Raw genomic sequence first — 19,060 nt, forward strand, 5'->3', positions numbered from 1 at the left:
AAACACAGAAATCGCATCGGAAATAAATACAAAAGGCACAATGCCACCTTATGTACAAGAATAGAGACTCTTCCTTCAGTCGGTGCTTTGAGCATTCCCTGTGAGACCAGTATTAGTTTCCGATACACCACTCCAGGTTCAATGTATTCCTTGGACCTTCACATTGACGTTGAAACACAGAAATCGCATCGGAATTAAATACAAAAGGCGCAATGCCGCATTAAGTACAAGAATAGAGACTCTTCTTACAGTCGGTGCTTTGAGCAATCCCTGTGAGACCAGTATTAGTTTCTGATACACCACTGCAGGTTCAATGTATTCCTTGGACCTTCACATTGGCGATGAAACACAGAAATCGCATCGGAATTAATTACAAAAGGCACAATGCCGTCATAAGTACAAGAATAGAGACTCTTCTTACGGTCGGTGCTTTGAGCATTCCCTGTGAGACCAGTATTAGTTTCCGATACACCTCTGCAGGGTCAATGTATTCCTTGGACCTTCACATTGACGATGAAACACAGAAATCGCATCGGAATTAAATACAAAAGGCACAATACCGTCTTAAGTACAAGAATAGAGACTCTTCTTGCAGTCGGTGCTTTGAGCATTCCCTGTGAGACCAGTATTAGTTTCTGATACACCACTGCAGGTTCAATGTATTCCTTGGACCTTCACATTGACGATGAAACACAGAAATCGCATCGGAATTAATTACAAAAGGCACAATGCCGTCATAAGTACAAGAATAGAGACTCTTCTTACAGTAGGTGCTTTGAGCATTCCCTGTGAGACCAGTATTAGTTTCCGATACACCACTGCAGGTTCAATGTATTCCTTAGTCCTTCACATTGACGATGAAACACAGAAATAGCATCGGAATTAAATACAAAAGGTGCAATGGCGCCTTAACTACAAGAATAGAGACTCTTCTTACAGTCGGTGCTTTGAGCATTCCCTGTGAGACCAGTATTAGTTTCCGATACACCACTGCAGGTTCAATGTATTCCTTGCAACTTCACATTGACGTTGAAACACAGAAAGCTCATCGGAATTAAATACAAAAGGCACAATGCCGTCTTAAGTACAAGAATAGAGACACTTCTTACAGTCGGTGTTTTCAGCATTCCCTGTGAGACCTGTATTAGTTTCCGATACACCACTCCAGGTTCAATGTATTCCTTGGACATTCACATTGACGATGAAACACAGAAATCGCATCGGAATCAAATATAAAAGGCAAACTGCCGCGTAAGTACAAGAATAGAGACTCTTTTTACAGTCGGTGCTTTCAGCATTCCTGTGAGACCAGTATTAGTTTCCAATACACCTCAGCAGGTTCAATGTATTCCTAGGACCTTCACATTGACGATGAAACACAGAAATCTCATCGGAATTAAATACAAAAGGCACAATGCCGTCTTAAGTACAAGAATAGAGACACTTCTTACAGTCGGTGTTTTCAGCATTCCCTGTGAGACCTGTATTAGTTTCCGATACACCACTCCAGGTTCAATGTATTCCTTGGACATTCACATTGACGATGAAACACAGAAATCGCATCGGAATGAAATACAAAAGGTAAACTGCAGCGTAAGTACAAGAATAGAGACTCTTCTTACAGTCGGTGCTTTCAGCATTCCCTGTGAGACCAGTATTAGTTTCCGATACACCACTCCAGGTTCAATGTATTCCTTGGACCTTCACATTGACGATGAAACACTGAAATCGCATCGGAATTAAATACAAAAGGCACAGTGCCGTCATCAGTACAAGAATAGAGACTCTTCTTACAGTCGGTGCTTTGAGCATTCCCTGTGAGTCCAGTATTAGTTTCAATACACCACTGCAGGTTCAATGTATTCCTTGGACCTTCACATTGACGATGAAACACAGAAATTGCATCAGAATGAAATACAAAAGGCAAACTGCCGCGTAAGTACAAGAATAGAGACTCTTCTTACAGTCGATGCTTTCAGCATTCCCTGTGAGACCAGTATTAGTTGCCGATACACCTCAGCAGGTTCAATGTTTTCCTACCACCTTCACATTGACGATGAAACACAGAAATCGCATCTGATTTAAATACAAAAGGCACAATGTCGTCTTAAGTACAAGAATAGAGACTCTTCTTACAGTCGGTGCTTTGAGCATTCCCTGTGAGACCAGTATTAGTTTCCGATACACCACTCCAGGTTCAATGTATTCCTAGGACCTTCACATTGACGATGAAAAACAGATATCGCATCGGAGTTAAGTACAAAAGGCACAATGACGCCTTAAGTACAAGAATAGAGACTCTTCTTATAGTCGGTGCTTTGAGCATTCCCTGTGAGACCAGAATTAGTTTCCGATACACCACTCCAGGTTCGATGTATTCCTTGGACCTTCACATTGACGATGAAACACAGAAATTGCATCAGAATGAAATACAAAAGGCAAACTGCCGCGTACGTACAAGAATAGAGACTCTTCTTAGAGTCGGTGCTTTCAGCATTCCCTGTGAGACTGGTTTTAGTTTCCGATACACCTCAGCAGGTTCAATGTATTCCTAGGACCTTCACATTGACGATGAAACACAGAAATCGCATCGGAATTAAATACAAAATGCACAATGCCGTCTTAAAAACAAGAATAGAGGCTCTTCTTACAGTCGGTGCCTTCATAATTCCCTGTGAGACCAGTATTAGTTTCTGATACACCTCAGCAGTTTCAATGTATTCCTAGGACCTTCACATTTACGATGAAACTCAGAAATCGCTTCGGAATTAAATACAAAAGGCACAATGCCGTCTTAAGTACAAGAATAGAGACTCTTCTTACAGTCGGTGCTTTCAGCATTCCCTGTCAGACCAGTATTAGTTTCCGATACACCACTGCAGGTTCAATGTATTCCTTGGACCTTCACATTGACGATGAAACACAGAAATCACATCGGAATTAAATACAAAAGGCACAATGCCGCATTAAGTACAAGAATATAGACTCATCTTACAGTCGGTGCTTTCAGCATTCCCTGTGAGACCAGTATTAGTTTCCGATACACCTCAGCAGGTTCAATGTATTTCTAGGACCTTCACATTGACGATGAAACACAGAAATCGCTTCGGAATTAAATACAAAAGGCGCAATGCCGCCTTAAGTACAAGAATAGAGACTCTTCTTACAGTCGGTGCTTTGAGCATTCCCTGTGAGACCAGAATTAGTTTCCGATACACCACTCCAGGTTCAATGTATTCCTTGGACCTTCACATTGACGATGAAACACAGAAGTCGCATCGGAATGAAATACAAAAGGCAAACTGCCGGGTAAGTACACGAATAGAGACTCTTCTTACAGTCGATGCTTTCAGCATTCCCTGTGAGACCAGTATTAGTTTCCGATACACCACTGCAGGTTCAATGTATTCCTGGGACCTTCACATTGACGATGAAACACAGAAATCGCAACGGAATTAAATACAAAAGGCGCAATGCCGCCTTAAGTACAAGAATAGAGACTCTTCTTGCAGTCGGTGCTTTGAGCATTCCCTGTGAGGCCAGTATTAGTTTCTGATACACCACTGCAGGTTCAATGTATTCCTTGGACCTTCACATTGACGATGAAACACAGAAATCGCATCCGAATTAAATACAATTGGCACAATGCCGTCTTAAGTACAAGAATAGAGACCCTGCTTGCAGTCGGTGTTTGAGCATTCCCTGTGAGACCAGTATTAGTTTCTGATACACCACTGCAGGTTCAATGTATTCCTTGGACCTTCACATTGACGATGAAAAACAGAAATCGCATCGGAATTAATTACAAAAGGCACAATGCCGTCATAAGTACAAGAATAGAGACTCTTCTTACAGTCGGTGCTTTCAGCGTTCCCTGTGAGACCAGTATTAGTTTCCGATACACCTCAGCAGGTTCAATGTTTTCCTACCACCTTCACATTGACGATGAAACACAGAAATCGCATCGGATTTAAATACAAAATGCGCAATGCCGCCTTAAGTACGAGAATGGAGACTCTTCTTACAGTCAGTGCTTTGAGTATTCCCTGTGAGACCAGAATTAGTTTCCGATACACCACTCCAGGTTCAATGTATTCCTCGGACATTCACGTTGACGATGAAACACAGAAATCGCATCGGAATGAAATACAAAAGGCAAACTGCCGCGTAAGTACAAGAATAGAGACTCTTTTTACAGTCGGTGCTTTCAGCATTCCTGTGAGACCAGTATTGGTTTCCAATACACCTCAGCAGGTTCAATGTATTCCTAGGACCTACACATTGACGATGAAACACAGAAATCGCATCGGAATGAAATACAAAAGGCAAACTGCAGCGTAAGTACAAGAACAGAGACTCTTCTTACAGTCGGTGCTTTCAGCATTCCCTGTGAGACCAGTATTAGTTTCCGATACACCACTCCAGGTTCAATGTATTCCTTGGACATTCACATTGACGATGAAACACAGAAATCGCATCGGAATGAAATACAAAAGGCAAACTGCAGCGTAAGTAGAAGAATTGAGACTCTTCTTACAGTCGGTGCTTTCAGCATTCCCTGTGAGACCAGTATTAGCTTCCGATACACCTCAGCAGGTTCAATGTATTCCTAGGACCTTCACATTGACGATGAAACACAGAAATCGCATCGGAATTAAATACAAAAGGCACAATGTCGCCTTAAGTACAAGAATAGAGACTCTTCTTACAGTCGGTGCTTTGAGCATTCCCTGTGAGACCAGTATTAGTTTCCGATACACCACTGCCGGTTCAATGTAATCCTAGGACTTTCACATTGACGATGAAACACAGAAATCGCATCGGAATTAAATACAAAATGCACAATGTCGCCTTAAGTACAAGAATAGAGACTCTGCTTACAGTCGGTGCTTTGAGCATTCCCTGAGAGACCAGTATTCGTTTCCGATACACCACTCCAGGTTCAATGTATTCCTTGGACATTCACGTTGACGATGAAACACAGAAATCGCATCGGAATGAAATACAAAAGGCAAACTGCAGCGTAAGTACAAGAATAGAGACTCTTCTTACAGTCGGTGCTTTCAGCATTCCCTGTGAGACCAGTATTAGTTTCCGATACACCTCAGCAGGTTCAATGTATTCCTAGGACCTTCACATTGACGATGAAACACAGAAATCGCATCTGAATTAAATACAAAAGTCACAATGTCGCCTTAAGTACAAGAATAGAACCTCTCCTTACAGTCGGAGCTTTGAGCATTCCCTGTGAGACCAGTATTAGTTTCCGATACACCACTCCAGGCTCAGTGTATTCCTAGGACATTCACATTAAAGATGAAAGACAGAAATCGCATCGGAATGAAATAGAAAAGGCAAACTGCCGCGTAAGTACAAGAATAGAGACTCTTCTTACAGTCGGTGCTTTCAGCATTCCCTTGGAGAAAACTATTATTTTCCGATACACCTCAGCAGGTTCAATGTATTCCTAGGACCTTCACATTGACGATGAAACACAGAAATCGCATCGGAAATAAATACAAAAGGCACAATGCCACCTTACGTACAAGAATAGAGACTCTTCTTACAGTCGGTGCTTTGAGCATTCCCTGTGAGACCAGTATTAGTTTCCGATACACCACTCCAGGTTCAATGTATTCCTTGGACCTTCACATAGACGTTGAAACACAGAAATCTCATCGGAATTAAATACAAAAGGCGCAATGCCGCCTTAAGTACAAGAATAGAGACTCTTCTTACAGTCGGTGCTTTGAGCATTCCCTGTGAGACCAGTATTAGTTTCTGATACACCACTGCAGGTTCAATGTATTCCTTGGACCTTCACATTGACGATGAAACACAGAAATCGCATCGGAATTAATTACAAAAGGCACAATGCCGTCATAAGTACAAGAATAGAGACTCTTCTTACTGTCGGTGCTTTGAGCATTCCCTGTGAGACCAGTATTAGTTTCCGATACACCACTGCAGGTTCAATGTATTCCTTAGTCCTTCACATTGACGATGAAACACAGAAATAGCATCGGAATTAAATACAAAAGGTGCAATGCCGCCTTAAGTACAAGAATAGAGACTCTTCTAACAGTCGGTGCTTTGAGCATTCCCTGTGAGACCAGTATTAGTTTCCGATACAGCACTGCAGGTTCAATGTATTCCTTGCAACTTCACATTGACGATGAAACACAGAAATAGCATCGGAATTAAATACAAAAGGCGCAATGCCGCCTTAAGTACAAGAATAGAGACTCTTCTTACAGTCGGTGCTTTGAGCATTCCCTGTGAGACCAGAATTAGTTTCCGATACTCCACTCCAGGTTCAATGTATTCCTTGGACATTCACATTAACGATGAAACACAGATATCGCATCGGAATGAAATATAAAAGGAAAAATGCCGCGTAAGTACAAAAATAGAGGCTCTTCTTACAGTCGGTGCTTTCAGAATTCCCTGTGAGACCAGTATTAGCTTCCGATACACCACTGCAGGTTCAATGTATTCCTAGGACCTTCAAATTGACGGTGAAACACAGAAATCGCATCGGAATTAAATACAAAAGGCACAATGTCGCCTTAAGTACAAGAATTGAGACTCTTCTTACAGTCTGTGCTTTGAGCATTCCCTGTGAGACCAGTATTAGTTTGCGATACAGCACTGCAGGTTCAAGGTATTCCTTAGTCCTTCACATTGACGATGAAACACAGAAATAGCATCGGAATTAAATACAAAAGGTGCAATGCCGCCTTAACTACAAGAATAGAGACTCTTCTTACAGTCGGTGCTTTCAGCATTCCCTGTGAGACCACTATTAGTTTCCGATACACCTCAGCAGGTTCAATGTATTCCTAGGACCTTCACATTGACGATGAAACACAGAAATCGCATCGTAATTAAATATAAAAGGCACAATGCCGTCTTAAGTACAAGAATAGGGACTCTTCTTACAGTCGGTGCTTTCAGCATTCCCTGTGAGACCAGTATTAGTTTCCGATACACCTCAGCAGGTTCAATGTATTCCTAGGACCTTCACATTGACGATGAAACACAGAAATCGCATCGGAAATAAATACAAAAGGCACAATGCCACCTTAAGTACAAGAATAGAGACTCTTCCTTCAGTCGGTGCTTTGAGCATTCCCTGTGAGACCAGTATTAGTTTCCGATACACCACTCCAGGTTCAATGTATTCCTTGGACCTTCACATTGACGTTGAAACACAGAAATCGCATCGGAATTAAATACAAAAGGCGCAATGCCGCATTAAGTACAAGAATAGAGACTCTTCTTACAGTCGGTGCTTTGAGCAATCCCTGTGAGACCAGTATTAGTTTCTGATACACCACTGCAGGTTCAATGTATTCCTTGGACCTTCACATTGGCGATGAAACACAGAAATCGCATCGGAATTAATTACAAAATGCACAATGCCGTCATAAGTACAAGAATAGAGACTCTTCTTACGGTCGGTGCTTTGAGCATTCCCTGTGAGACCAGTATTAGTTTCCGATACACCTCTGCAGGGTCAATGTATTCCTTGGACCTTCACATTGACGATGAAACACAGAAGTCGCATCGGAATGAAATACAAAAGGCAAACTGCCGGGTAAGTACACGAATAGAGACTCTTCTTACAGTCGGTGCTTTCAGCATTCCCTGTGAGACCAGTATTAGTTTCCGATACACCTCAGCAGGTTCAATGTATTCCTAGGACCTTCACATTGACGATGAAACACAGAAATCGCATCTGGATTAAATACAAAAGGCACAATGTCGCCTTAAGTACAAGAATAGAGACTCTTCTTACAGTCGGTGCTTTGAGCATTCCCTGTGAGACCAGTATTAGTTTCCAATACACCACTCCAGGTTCAATGTATTCCTTGGACATTCGCATTGACGATGAAAGACAGAAATCACATCGGAATGAAATACAAAAGGCAAACTGCCGCGTAAGTACAAGAATAGAGCCTCTTCTTACAGTCGGAGTTTTCAGCATTCCCTTTGAGACCAGTATTAGTTTTCGATACACCTCAGCAGGTTCAATGTATTCCTAGGACCGTCACATTGACGATGAAACACAGAAATCGCCTCGGAATTAAATACAAAAGGCACAATGTCGACTTAAGTACAAGGATAGAGACTCTTCTGACACTCGGTGTTTTGAGCATTCCCTGTGAGACCAGTATTAATTTCCGATACACAACTGCAGGTTCAATGAATTCCTTGGACCTTCACATTGACGATGAAACACTGATTACGCATCGGAATGAAATACAAAAGGCAAACTGACGCATAACTACAAGAATAGAGACTCGTCTTACAGTCGGTGCTTTCAGCATTTTCTGTGAGACCAGTATTATTTTCCGATGCACCTCAGCAGGTTCAATGTATTCCTAGGACCTTGACATTGACGATGAAACACAGAAATCGCATCGGATTTAAATACAAAATGCGCAATGCCGCCTTAAGTACGAGAATGGAGACTCTTCTTACAGTCGGTGCTTTGAGTATTCCCTGTGAGACCAGAATTAGTTTCCGATACACCACTCCAGGTTCAATGTATTCCTCGGACATTCACATTGACGATGAAACACAGAAATCGCATCGGAATGAAATACAAAAGGCAAACTGCCGCGTAAGTACAAGAATAGAGACTCTTTTTACAGTCGGTGCTTTCAGCATTCCTGTGAGACCAGTATTGGTTTCCAATACACCTCAGCAGGTTCAATGTATTCCTAGGACCTACACATTGACGATGAAACACAGAAATCTCATCGGAATTAAATACAAAAGGCACAATGCCGTCTTAAGTACAAGAATAGAGACTCTTCTTACAGTCTGTGCTTTCAGCATACCCTGTGAGACCAGTATTAGTTTCCGATACACCTCAGCAGGTTCAATGTATTCCTAGGACCTTCACATTGACGATGAAACACAGAAATCGCATCGGAATGAAATACAAAAGGCAAACTGCAGCGTAAGTACAAGAATAGAGACTCTTCTTACAGTTGGTGCTTTCAGCATTCCCTGTGAGACCAGTATTAGTTTCCGATACACCACTCCAGGTTCAATGTATTCCTTGGACATTCACATTGACGATGAAACACAGAAATCGCATCGGAATGAAATACAAAATGCAAACTGCAGCGTAAGTACAAGAATAGAGACTCTTCTTACAGTCGGTGCTTTCAGCATTCCCTGTGAGACCAGTATTAGTTTCCGATACACCACTGCCGGTTCAATGTAATCCTAGGACTTTCACATTGACGATGAAACACAGAAATCGCATCGGAATTAAATACAAAATGCACAATGTCGCCTTAAGTACAAGAATAGAGACTCTGCTTACAGTCGGTGCTTTGAGCATTCCCTGAGAGACCAGTATTCGTTTCCGATACACCACTCCAGGCTCAGTGTATTCCTAGGACATTCACATTAAAGATGAAAGACAGAAATCGCATCGGAATGAAATACAAAAGGCAAACTGCCGCGTAAGTACAAGAATAGAGACTCTTCTTACAGTCGGTGCTTTCAGCATTCCCTTGGAGAAAACTATTATTTTCCGATACACCTCAGCAGGTTCAATGTATTCCTAGGACCTTCACATTGACGATGAAACACAGAAATCGCATCGGAAATAAATACAAAAGGCACAATGCCACCTTACGTACAAGAATAGAGACTCTTCTTACAGTCGGTGCTTTGAGCATTCCCTGTGAGACCAGTATTAGTTTCCGATACACCACTCCAGGTTCAATGTATTCCTTGGACCTTCACATAGACGTTGAAACACAGAAATCTCATCGGAATTAAATACAAAAGGCGCAATGCCGCCTTAAGTACAAGAATAGAGACTCTTCTTACAGTCGGTGCTTTGAGCATTCCCTGTGAGACCAGTATTAGTTTCTGATACACCACTGCAGGTTCAATGTATTCCTTGGACCTTCACATTGACGATGAAACACAGAAATCGCATCGGAATTAATTACAAAAGGCACAATGCCGTCATAAGTACAAGAATAGAGACTCTTCTTACTGTCGGTGCTTTGAGCATTCCCTGTGAGACCAGTATTAGTTTCCGATACACCACTGCAGGTTCAATGTATTCCTTAGTCCTTCACATTGACGATGAAACACAGAAATAGCATCGGAATTAAATACAAAAGGTGCAATGCCGCCTTAAGTACAAGAATAGAGACTCTTCTAACAGTCGGTGCTTTGAGCATTCCCTGTGAGACCAGTATTAGTTTCCGATACAGCACTGCAGGTTCAATGTATTCCTTGCAACTTCACATTGACGATGAAACACAGAAATAGCATCGGAATTAAATACAAAAGGCGCAATGCCGCCTTAAGTACAAGAATAGAGACTCTTCTTACAGTCGGTGCTTTGAGCATTCCCTGTGAGACCAGAATTAGTTTCCGATACTCCACTCCAGGTTCAATGTATTCCTTGGACATTCACATTAACGATGAAACACAGATATTGCATCGGAATGAAATATAAATGGCAAACTGCCGCGTAAGTACAAGAATAGAGGCTCTTCTTACAGTCGGTGCTTTCAGAATTCCCTGTGAGACCAGTATTAGCTTCCGATACACCACTGCAGGTTCAATGTATTCCTAGGACCTTCAAATTGACGGTGAAACACAGAAATCGCATCGGAATTAAATACAAAAGGCACAATGTCGCCTTAAGTACAAGAATAGAGACTCTTCTTACAGTCTGTGCTTTGAGCATTCCCTGTGAGACCAGTATTAGTTTGCGATACAGCACTGCAGGTTCAAGGTATTCCTTAGTCCTTCACATTGACGATGAAACACAGAAATAGCATCGGAATTAAATACAAAAGGTGCAATGCCGCCTTAACTACAAGAATAGAGACTCTTCTTACAGTCGGTGCTTTCAGCATTCCCTGTGAGACCAGTATTAGCTTCCGATACACCACTGCAGGTTCAATGTATTCCTAGGACCTTCAAATTGACGGTGAAGCACAGAAATCGCATCGGAATTAAATATAAAAGGCACAATGCCGTCTTAAGTACAAGAATAGGGACTCTTCTTACAGTCGGTGCTTTCAGCATTCCCTGTGAGACCAGTATTAGTTTCCGATACACCTCAGCAGGTTCAATGTATTCCTAGGACCTTCACATTGACGATGAAACACAGAAATCGCATCGGAAATAAATACAAAAGGCACAATGCCACCTTAAGTACAAGAATAGAGACTCTTCCTTCAGTCGGTGCTTTGAGCATTCCCTGTGAGACCAGTATTAGTTTCCGATACACCACTCCAGGTTCAATGTATTCCTTGGACCTTCACATTGACGTTGAAACACAGAAATCGCATCGGAATTAAATACAAAAGGCGCAATGCCGCATTAAGTACAAGAATAGAGACTCTTCTTACAGTCGGTGCTTTGAGCAATCCCTGTGAGACCAGTATTAGTTTCTGATACACCACTGCAGGTTCAATGTATTCCTTGGACCTTCCCATTGGCGATGAAACACAGAAATCGCATCGGAATTAATTACAAAAGGCACAATGCCGTCATAAACACTAGAATAGAGACTCTTCTTACGGTCGGTGCTTTGAGCATTCCCTGTGAGACCAGTATTAGTTTCCGATACACCTCTGCAGGGTCAATGTATTCCTTGGACCTTCACATTGACGATGAAACACAGAAATCGCATCGGAATTAAATACAAAAGGCACAATACCGTCTTAAGTACAAGAATAGAGACTCTTCTTGCAGTCGGTGCTTTGAGCATTCCCTGTGAGACCAGTATTAGTTTCTGATACACCACTGCAGGTTCAATGTATTCCTTGGACCTTCACATTGACGATGAAACACAGAAATCGCATCGGAATTAATTACAAAAGGCACAATGCCATCATAAGTACAAGAATAGAGACTCTTCTTACAGTAGGTGCTTTGAGCATTCCCTGTGAGACCAGTATTAGTTTCCGATACACCACTGCAGGTTCAATGTATTCCTTAGTCCTTCACATTGACGATGAAACACAGAAATAGCATCGGAATTAAATGCAAAAGGTGCAATGCCGCCTTAACTACAAGAATAGAGACTCTTCTTACAGTCGGTGCTTTGAGCATTCCCTGTGAGACCAGTATTAGTTTCCGATACACCACTGCAGGTTCAATGTATTCCTTGCAACTTCACATTGACGTTGAAACACAGAAATCGCATCGGAATTAAATGCAAAAGGCGCAATGCCGCCTTAAGTACAAGAATAGAGACTCTTCTTACAGTCGGTGCTATCAGCATTCCCTGTGAGACCAGAATTAGTTTCCGATACACCACTCCAGGTTCAATGTATTCCTTGGACATTCACATTAACGATGAAACACAGATATCGCATCGGAATGAAATATAAAAGGCAAACTGCCGCGTAAGTACAAGAATAGAGACTCTTTTTACAGTCGGTGCTTTCAGCATTCCTGTGAGACCAGTATTAGTTTCCAATACACCTCAGCAGGTTCAATGTATTCCTAGGACCTTCACATTGACGATGAAACACAGAAATCTCATCGGAATTAAATACAAAAGGCACAATGCCGTCTTAAGTACAAGAATAGAGACACTTCTTACAGTCGGTGTTTTCAGCATTCCCTGTGAGACCTGTATTAGTTTCCGATACACCACTCCAGGTTCAATGTATTCCTTGGACATTCACATTGACGATGAAACACAGAAATCGCATCGGAATGAAATACAAAAGGCAAACTGCAGCGTAAGTACAAGAATAGAGACTCTTCTTACAGTCGGTGCTTTCAGCATTCCCTGTGAGACCAGTATTAGTTTCCGATACACCTCAGCAGGTTCAATGTATTCCTAGGACCTTCACATTGACGATCAAACACAGAAATCGCATCGGAATTAAATACAAAAGGCACAATGTCGCCTTATGTACAAGAATAGAGACTCTTCTTACAGTCGGTGCTTTGAGCATTCCCTGTGAGACCAGTATTAGTTTCCGATACACCACTGCCGGTTCAATGTAATCAAAGGACTTTCACATTGACGATGAAACACAGAAATCGCATCGGAATTAAATACAAAATGCACAATGTCGCCTTAAGTACAAGAATAGAGACTCTGCCTACAGTCGGTGCTTTGAGCATTCCCTGAGAGACCAGTATTAGTTTCCGATACACCACTCCAGGTTCAATGTATTCCTGGGACATTCACATTGACGATGAAACACAGAAATCGCATCGGAATTAAATACAAAAGGCAAACTGTAGCGTAAGTACAAGAATAGATACTCTTCTTACAGTCGGTGCTTTCAGCATTCCCTGTGAGACCAGTAATAGTTTCCGATACACCTCAGCAGGTTCAATGTATTCCTAGGACCTTCACATTGACGATGAAACACAGAAATCGCATCTGAATTAAATACAAAAGGCACAATGTCGCCTTAAGTACAAGAATAGAGACTCTCCTTACAGTCGGTGCTTTGAGCATTCCCTGTGAGACCAGTATTAGTTTCCGATACACCACTCCAGGCTCAGTGTATTCCTAGGACATTCACATTAAAGATGAAAGACAGAAATCGCATCGGAATGAAATACAAAAGGCAAACTGCCGCGTAAGTACAAGAATAGAGACCCTTCTTACAGTCGGTGCTTTCAGCATTCCCTTGGAGAAAACTATTATTTTCCGATACATCTCAGCAGGTTCAATGTATTCCTAGGACCTTCACATTGACGATGAAACACAGAAATCGCATCTGGATTAAATACAAAAGGCACAATGTCGGCTTAAGTACAAGAATAGAGACTCTTCTTACAGTCGGTGCTTTGAGCATTCCCTGTGAGACCAGTATTAGTATCCAATACACCACTCCAAGTTCAATGTATTCCTTGGACATTCACATTGACGATGAAAGACAGAATTCGCATCGGAATGAAATACAAAAGGCAAACTGCCGCGTAAGTACACGAATAGAGACTCTTCTTACAGTCGGTGTTTTCAGCATTCCCTTTGAGACCAGTATTAGTTTCCGATACACCTCAGCAGGTTCAATGTATTCCTAGGACCGTCACATTGACGATGAAACACAGAAATCGCATCGGAATTAAATACAAAAGGCACAATGTCGACATAAGTACAAGAATAGAGACTCTTCTGACACTCGGTGTTTTGAGCATCCCTGTGAGACCAGTATTAATTTCCGATACACAACTGCAGGTTCAATGTATTCCTTGGAGCTTCACATTGACGATGAAACACTGATTACGCATCGGAATGAAATACAAAAGGCAAACTGCCGCGTAACTACAAGAATAGAGACACGTCTTACAGTCGGTGATTTCAGCATTTTCTGTGAGACCAGTATTATTTTCCGATGCACCTCAGCAGGTTCAATGTATTCCTAGGACCTTCACATTGACGATGAAACACAGAACCCGCATCGGATTTAAATACAAAATGCGCAATGCCGCCTTAAGTACGAGAATAGAGACTCTTCTTACGGTCGGTGCTTTGAGCATTCCCTGTGAGACCAGAATTAGTTTCCGATTCACCACTCCAGGTTCAATGTATTCCTCGGACATTCACATTGACGATGAAACACAGAAATCGCATCGGAATGAAATACAAAAGGCAAACTGCCGCGTAAGTACAAGAATAGAGACTCTTTTTACAGTCGGTGCTTTGAGCATTCATGTGAAACCAGTATTAGTTTCCAATACACCTCAGCAGGTTCAATGTGTTCCTAGGACCTTCACATTGACGATGAAACACAGAGATCTCATCGGAATTAATTACAAAAGGCACAATGCCGTCTTAAGTACAAGAATAGAGACTCTTCTTACAGTCGGTGCTTTCAGCATTCCCTGTGAGACCCGTATTAGTTTCCGATACACCACAGCAGGTTCAATGTATTCCTAGGACCTTCACATTGACGATGAAACACAGAAATCGCATCGGAATTAAATACAAAAGGCTCAATGTCGCCTTAAGTACAAGATTAGAGACTCTTCTTACAGTCGGTGCTTTGAGCATTCCCTGTGACACCAGTATTAGTTTCCGATACACCAGTGCAGGTTCAATGTATTTCTTGGACCTTCACATTGACGATGAAACACAGAAATCTCATCAGAATTAAATACAGAAGGCACAATGCCGCATTAAGTACAAGATTAGAGACTCTTCTTACAGTCGGTGTTTAGAGCATTCCCTGTGAGACCAGTATTAGTTTCCGATACACCACTGCAGGTTCAATGTATTCCTTGGACTTTCACATTGACGTTGAAACACAGATATCGCATCGGAATTAAATACAAAAGGCACAATGTCGCCTTAAGTACAAGAATAGAGACTCATAGTCGGTGCTTTGAGCATTTCCTGTGAGACCAATATTAGTTTCCGATACACCTCAGCAGGTTCAATGTATTCCTAGGACCTTCACATTGACGATGAAACACAGAAATCGCATCGGAATTAAATACAAAAGGCAAAATGTCGCCTTAAGTACAAGAATAGGGACTCTTCTTACAGTCGGTGCTTTGAGCTTTCCCTGTGAGACCAGTATTAATTTCCGATACACCACTGCAGGTTCAATGTATTCCTTGGACCTTCACATTGACGACGAAAAACAGAAATCGCATCGGAATGAAATACAAGAGGTGCAATGCCGCCTTAAGTACAAGAATAGAGCCTCTTCTTACAGTCGGTGCTTTGAGCATTCCCTGTGAAACCAGTATTAGTTTCCGATACACCACTGCAGGTTCAATGTATTCCTTGCACCTGCACATTGACGATGAAACACAGAAATCGCGTCGGAATTAAATACAAAAGGCGCAATGCCGCCTTAAGTACAAGAATAGAGCCTCTTCTTACAGTCGGTGCTCTGAGCATTCCCTTTGAGACCAGTAGTAGTTTCTGATACACCACTGCAGGTTCAATGTATTCCTTGGACCTTCACATTGACGATGAAACACAGAAATCGCATCGGAATTAAACACAAAAGGCGCAATACCGCCTTAAGTGCAAGAATAGAGGCTCTTCTTACAGTCGGTGCTTTGAGCATTCCCTGTGAGACCAGTATTAGTTTCTGATACACCACTGCAGGTTCAATGTATTCCTGGGACCTTCACATTGACGATGAAACACAGAAATCGCATCGGAATTAGTTACAAAAGGCACAATGCCGTCATAAGTACAAGAATAGAGACTCTTCTTACAGTCGGTGCTTTGAGCATTCCCTGTGAGACCAGTATTAGATTCCGATACACCACTGCAGGTTCAATGTATTCCTTGGACCTTCACATTGACATTGAAACACAGAAATCGCATCGGAATTAAATACAAAAGTTGCAATGCCGCCTTAAGTACAAGAATAGAGACTCTTCTTACAGTCGGTGCTTTGAGCATTCCCTGTGAGACCAGTATTAGTTTCCGATACACCACTGCAGGTTCAATGTATTCCTTGCACCTTCACATTGGCGATGAAACACAGAAATCGCATCGGAATTAAATACAAAAGGCGCAATGACACCTTAAGTACAACAATAGACACTCTTCTTACAGTCGGTGCTTTGAGCATTCCCTGTGAGACCAGAATTAGTTTCCGATACACCACTCCAGGTTCTATGTATTCCTTGGACATTCTCATTAACGATGAAACACGGATATCGCATCGGAATGAAATAAAAAAGGCAAACTGCCGCGTAAGTACAAGAATAGAGACTAATCTTATAGTCGGTGCTTTGAGCATTCCCTGTGAGACCAGTATTAGTTTCCGATACACCTCAGCAGGTTCAATGTTTTCCTAGGACCTTCACATTGACGATGAAACACAGAAATCGCATCGGAATTAAATACATAAGGACAACGGTGCCTTAAGTACAAGATTAGGAACTCTTTTTACAGTCGGTGTTTTGAGCTTTCCCTGTGAGACCAGTATTAGTTTCCGATACACCACTGCAGGTTCAATGTATTCCTTAGACCTTCACATTGACGACGAAAAACAGAAATCGCTTCGGAATGAAATACAAAAGGTGCAATGCCGCCTTAAGTACAAGAATAGAGACTCTACTTACAGTCGGTGCTTTGAGCATTCCCTGTGAGGCCAGTATTAGTTTCCGATACACCACTGCAGGTTCAATGTATTCCTTGCACCTGCACATTGACGATGAAACACAGAAATCGAGTCGGAATTAAATACAAAAGGCGCAATGCCGCCTTAAGTACAAGAATAGAGACTCTTCTTACAGTCGGTGCTTTGAGCATTCCCCTTGGACCAGTAGTAGTTTCTGATACACCACTGCAGGTTCAATGTATTCCTTGGACCTTCACATTGACGATGAAACACAGAAATCGCATCGGAATTAAACACAAAAGGCGCAATGCCGCCTTAAGTACAAGAATAGAGGCTCTTCTTACAGTCGGTGCTTTGAGCATTCCCTGTGAGACCAGTATTAGTTTCTGATACACCACTGCAGGTTCAATGTATTCCTGGGACCTTCACATTGACGATGAAACACAGAAATCGCATCGGAATTAATTACAAAAGGCACAATGCCGTCATAAGTATAAGAATAGAGACTCTTCTTACAGTCGGTGCTTTGAGCATTCCCTGTGAGACCAGTATTAGATTCCGATACACCACTGCAGGTTCAATGTATTCCTTGGACCTTCACATTGATGATGAAACACAGAAATCGCATCGGAATTAAATACAAAAGGTGCAATGCCGCCTTAAGTACAAGAATAGAGACTCTTCTACCAGTCGGTGCTTTGAGCATTCCCTGTGAGACCAGTATTAGTTTCCGATACACCACTGCAGGGTCAATGTATTCCTTGCACCTTCACATTGGCGATGAAACACAGAAATAGCATCGGAATTAAATACAAAAGGCGCAATGACGCCTTAAGTACAAGAATAGACACTCTTCTTACAGTCGGTGCTTTGAGCATTCCCTGTGAGACCAGAATTAGTTTCCGATACACCACTCCAGGTTCAATGTATTCCTTGGACATTCACATTAACGATGAAACACGGATATCGCATCGGAATGAAATAAAAAAGGCAAACTGCCTCGTAAGTACAAGAATAGAGACTCTTCTTACAGTCGGTGCTTTCAGAATTCCCTGTGAGACCAGTATTAGCCTCCGATACACCTCTGCAGGTTTAATATATTCCTAGGACCTTCACATTGACGGTGAAACACAGAAATCGCATCGGAATTAAATACAAAATGCACAATGTCGCCTTAAGTACAAGAATAGAGACTCTTCTTACAGTCGATGCTTTGAGCATTTCCTGTGGGACCAGTATTAGTTTCCTATACACCTCTGCAGGTTCAATGTATTCCTTGGACCTTCACATTGACGATGAAACGCAGAAATCGCATCGGAATTAAATACAAAAGGCCCATGGCCGTCTTAAGTACAAGAATAGAGACTCTTCTTGCAGTCGGTGCTTTCAGTATTCCCTGTGAGACCAGTATTAGTTTCCGACACACCTCAGCAGGTTCAATGTATTCCTTGGACATTCACATTAACGATGAAACACGGATATCGCATCGGAATGAAATAAAAAAGGCAAACTGCCGCGAAAGTACAAGAATAGAGACTCATCTTATAGTCGGTGCTTTGAGCATTCCCTGTGAGACCAGTATTAGTTTCCGATACACCACTGCAGGTTCAATGTATTCCTTGCACCTTCACATTGGCGATGAAACACAGAAATCGCATCGGAATTAAATACAAAAGGCGCAATGACACCTTAAGTACAAGAATAGACACTCTTCTTACAGTCGGTGCTTTGAGCATTCCCTGTGAGACCAGAATTAGTTTCCGATACACCACTCCAGGTTCAATGTACTCCTTGGACATTCACATTAACGATGATACACGGATATCGCATCGGAATGAAATAAAAAAGGCAAACTGCCGCGTAAGTACAAGAATAGAGACTCTTCTTACAGTCGGTGCTTTCAGAATTCCCTGTGAGACCAGTATTAGCCTCCGATACACCTCTGCAGGTTCAATATATTCCTAGGACCTTCACATTGACGGTGAAACACAGAAATC

This window comes from Schistocerca serialis, chromosome 9, assembly GCF_023864345.2.
Source record: "Schistocerca serialis cubense isolate TAMUIC-IGC-003099 chromosome 9, iqSchSeri2.2, whole genome shotgun sequence".
In the NCBI taxonomy this organism is placed as follows: domain Eukaryota; kingdom Metazoa; phylum Arthropoda; class Insecta; order Orthoptera; family Acrididae; genus Schistocerca; species Schistocerca serialis.